At 38.8% G+C, this 4834-nt stretch overlaps 1 protein-coding gene and 1 pseudogene across 7 annotated transcripts in view; both read right to left on the bottom strand.

The window, feature by feature from the left end:
- Positions 1-4834, bottom strand: part of JAM2 (junctional adhesion molecule 2) — a 131787-nt gene that overhangs the window by 119033 nt on the left and 7920 nt on the right. The gene's annotated exons all lie outside the window — the stretch shown is intronic.
- The window catches only part of LOC138142073 (protein SGT1 homolog), a 4315-nt pseudogene continuing 515 nt past the window's right edge, over positions 1035-4834 (bottom strand).

Here is a 4834-nt window from a genome sequence, read left to right as displayed (position 1 = left end):
GAGAGAGAGAGAGAGAGAGAGAGAGAGAGAGAGAGAGAGAGAGAGAGCGAGCGCAAGAGCAGAGAGTGAGAATGAGGCACAACACAGAGAGAAGCAAGGGTGAATGGGCAGAGGGAGGAATTTTGTCTAGGGGAACTTGTTTGTGGGGAGGCCTGACAGAAAGAAGGCTTAAGATGTCTAGCACTCCCTGGATTAGTGATGAGTACTCTGTTAAATCTTATCTCCTGGTATCCTAATGATGTCCCAAATAAATATTTTTGGTTTTGCCTTTGAGGAAGAGAGTTTATTATATTTTACAAATCTACCCTGGGAATACGTATGCATGTTCTTAGCAGCTGCTGTGGGTATTGCATTGGTGTTACAAGTTCTGAAAAACAAAATTGGAAAGAGGATGTGGTGGTGGCTGGGGGTGGGGCTGGGGAATGCAGTAATGAATACATATAGCAACATGGCATAGAGATGGCCAAGAAGTAGTGAGTGTTGCATAAGTCTGGGATGGAGACAAGACAAGGTCATCTATCTTAACCAAGGCTGATAGGCATGAGACCCTGATGTGCCATTAGAGGTGGAGACTGGAGAATAGTTGGCATGACATAGAGATGACCAGGAGGTAGCATATGACCAGGTAGGATAAATTGAATGATCACCAATCAGAATCCAGGATCATAGGGGTAGACACCTTAATTCCTGTAAGAGACAGAAGCCTGGAATGCAGGTGGCATGGAATGAAGATGATCAGGAAAGAAGGCAAGGCTATACTTCTGGTGAGGATTTTGATAAAAGCTCATCCATCAAGTAGGACAGGTACAGGGACAGTTATATCAGCAGGTCTCAAGAGAATAAAGACCAACTTAACAACGTCCCAAATGAAACTGGTAAAACAGTTACACATGTAGCCAGATGATAACGCTAATGTTTTCTCATGAAATCTGTACCTTTCGTGCAATTAATGTTTATTGGTGTGTGGGTTGAATACTATATGTTAATTATGTGCAATTTTATTATTTTTTTCTTGTTTTTGCTTATTTGCTTTGTATTTGGAACATCTATATAATCTAAGTACATTAATCTAGTACCTACTTAGTTTTGCTGTAACAAGCACATAGTTTATGCTATTCTATTTTATTTTGTAGGCTGTTATTGTTACTTTAATTTTGCTTGCTTGTATGCATTTTTATTTGTGTTATTCAGATGTGCATGTATTTCTCTGCCATGTGTGTGTATAATAATCCTGCAATGTAATTTAGACCTGTAGGCAATAAAACAACTTGCTCAATAATGTTTTGAATTGTGTTGTCTATTGCTTTAAACTGTGTATACACACATACATATATGTATTATATATATGTATACACGCACATACATATATATATGCACATGTATATGTATACTTGCTGTGAATGGAACCCCCAAGGTAATTACTAGTAAGCCTGGGTTGATCATTTTTGTCCTGGTAAGTGCTACTCTGTATAATTCCATATGCTGATTATGCTGCAACATATTTTTCAAGAGACTGAAAAATTCTGAACCTCAATAAGGACTACAGCTTTGTGTTAGATCAACAGTTGCTATGACTTCTGGAGATTTTATTTTTTTCCAGTATGAAAAGAGACTGATCCAGGATAAGATCTATTCTCGAAGTAAAAGTTCCTAAAGCCGAGAAAGTTTTGAAGGATCTATCTCCTATTCCAGGAGACTCCAGGAACAAGGGAGCTGGAATATTATTTTGGGGAACTGACTGTTAAGTGTGACCTTCTGTGGTCTTTCTCCTTGTTCACTGATCCACTTATAGGAGAATCTTCTTGGAAAAAACTCTGACTATGCCTTACCCAAGATGCTGCTGAGACTAGAAGAATTTCTTCGTTCTGTTTTCCTTTCTGCTTTGTTTCTGTTTAAGAAATAGACTGGCTACTCTTTCTTCTTAACTTAAATTTTAAAACTTTATTTTTATTTTATTGATAGCAAACTGATTTATTTAGAATTTTTTTCATTCTATTGCTTCAAGAGGACTAACATTTACTTTCCTTTTACCTACATCAGCCCAGTTGGTACCCAAAACTGTGGATTCAGACTTCATAAATTACTTACTTATGGCATGTCTCACATCAGAACTATCTGAACAGATTTGTTGGAATAATTTGCTTTAAGCTGTATCTCCCTCTAACTGATGAGGTATTATAAGATGAAGAAGTGCAAGCTTTAAACCATAGTCCTTTCCAAATAGAAATTTCACCACTGAAGGAAACTCTCTATCTGAAAACTCTACATTTGTACTATTCTTCTCAAGATTCTGGATCATAGGTGTAAGGATTACTAGATTGGTACTAGTAATACTTGACTTTTGATTGCCGAGTTTGTAGCTTTTCAGTCATTCCAGGTCCTGAGGCTACTTTATTGTTAGTTACTTGACACTTTAAAATCCAGGTACTGAAAGTAATATCTCTATTATCTTATTTCTGTCCTTCAGTGAAAAGTATCTAGAGGAGCAGCACAGTGTTTTTTTCATGGCATTCACCTATCCCTCTCCTTAGCAGGGCTGTCAAATTATTTGAGTTGAATTCAAGAGGCTTCTTTGCCTTTACAATGGCTTTATAGTAATTCTGCAGAAGAATGAAAGCTTAAGTTCTTGGCAGTAACATTGTACATCATCTAGTTTCTCTTTCACTGCTTTTGTCAGCATTTCTGGGGTCATTTGAGGGTCCTCATAGATCTGATACTTTGCCAATGGGGTCAGAAGAATCTGCTTCTGTTGTTGCTGACAAACTTTCAGAAGGTGTTGTGTCTTTTTGCTCTTAAATTTTGAGTTATTGCTTTTTGCATTTTAATGATTTTTGTCTCCAGATAAAGAGGATTTAATTTTAATTGTAGCTTGATTGAATGTCTTAGCAATAGAGGGAGTGCAGAAGGGGGAGAGGGGAATTAACTATTTGAATACCTATGGGATTTTTTTTTTAAAGCAATCAGGGTTAAGTAACTTGCTCAAGGTTACACGGCCAGTTATTGAGCCAGTTATTTCTGGGTGTGGTGCTAAGTATCTGAGCGCCCAGATTTGATCCCCAGGTCATCCCGACACTGGAGCCGGTGCTCTTACTCGCTGTGCTACCTGGCCGCCCCAACCTATGGGATTTTTACAAATCTGAGTTCCCATCCCTGGTCTAAAGTTGTTAGGGAATATATTACATTATCTCACCGGGAGCATGAATTGTAATTTTGTTAATAATTTAAATAGTTTGTCTGGTATATCCAGAAGTTTTGAATAAATTAGGGCACATGGAAAATTACCACCCTCCCTTTCTATTCTCCAGCAAGAGTAAGTAAAAGTGAAGGGTATAGCTGGAGGGAAAGGAAGGCCTAAAGTTAAGACCTGCAGGTAGAAATAGGTGAGGTCTGAGAAATTCTTCCCTCCCTTTTTAGAAGGGAAATCAGACTGATTTCCTGATCAAACTGCAATCCCCAGGGCCATCTCCTTGATTACACATATCTAGATGGCTCCTTGCAACTCTCAAACTCTGATTCTAATAGGAAATGGAAGCAACAAGTGGAAACAACTTTTTAAAGGACTTTGGCTGATAAAGGGAGAGGAAATAGTTAGCAAAGATGGTAGACTAGTGAGAGTTTTTTAAAGACAGGGGAGGCTTGTGTGTGTTTGTAAACAGAAGTAAGGAACCAGTAATCAAGGAAAGACTGAAGACTAGAAAGAAAAGGATGATGATAACTGGGGCAATCTACTGGAGCAGATGGGAGGTTCGAACAGCAAGGGCATGTGTAGGGGAATTGGCGTATATGAAGTAGCCTGTCTTTGGGACAATGAAGTTTGTGGGAGGGGATTCCAAGGTTTGCCCCATTCTTCTCTTTGAAAAAAAAAAATACTAGAGATGGAAAGAGCAGGAAGTGACCAGAGAGCAGAGCTTGAAAGAAGGTTGCATGCTGAAATAGGTGGGGGCACCCAAACCCAATATTTACAACTTCAGAAAGTGAGAATTGGCCCAAAGAACAGATGAAGGAGACTTTAAACCCTGTAGCAAAGCTCTTTTACCCCTTTTTGGTAGCCAGGTGGTAAGCTTTCATTTCTTTATCTGTTGCTTTCAATTCAGATCTCATTTTCTTACTATAAATCCCACTTGGCCCAAGAAATGCTTAGCTGTTTATGCTATTTACAATTTTATAAAAAGAGAAATGCTTAGCTATTTATGTTATTTACAGCTTATAAACAGAGAGAATAGTGGGGAAAGTGTTTCTTCTTATATAGGAATGAAAGAATTGGTCATCTGGGGCTGAACAGGGGACTAGAAATGACAGGGAAAAGTAGGGAGACTGGTACAAGCCAGGCATATGAATCTGGGATTCAGGTTCTTTTCTAATTAAATCAGAGGCTGGTAAGGCTGTTAGGCTTCAAGGAATATGATTAAGTATACTTATATTTTCTTACAACCATGAAGCATTCTTGGTGGGCTGGGGTTGAAAGGAAAGTTCTTCCCTTAAGGGAAGTGGGAGTGCTAACCCTTCTCTTCCTACCTCAGCACCTTGCTAGCTTATCTTGTCTTCATCTTGTCTTTCATTAGTGCTTCCAGCTGCTTACAAGAAGAAAAGGCTGCGTCTTCATTAGAGACTAAAGATTAAGAAGAAAATATCAAGGGGTGGCCAGGTAGCAGAATGAATAAGAGCCCAGACTCGGGATGACCTGGGATCGGATCAAATCCAGGCTCAGACACTTAGCACCCACCCAGAAATACCTTGAGCAAGTTACTTAACCCCAATTGCTTACAAAGAAGAAGAAGAAGAAGAAGAAGAAGAAGAAGAAGAAGAAGAAGAAGAAGAAGAAGAAGAAGAAGAA

Source organism: Petaurus breviceps, unplaced genomic scaffold, assembly GCF_028583685.1.
Source record: "Petaurus breviceps papuanus isolate PSGF00001 unplaced genomic scaffold, PetGlider_PUasm1.0 90515, whole genome shotgun sequence".
NCBI lineage: Eukaryota > Metazoa > Chordata > Mammalia > Diprotodontia > Petauridae > Petaurus > Petaurus breviceps.
The sequence above is the reverse complement of the archived record's forward strand: the minus strand, read 5'-3'. Positions and strand labels throughout refer to the sequence as shown.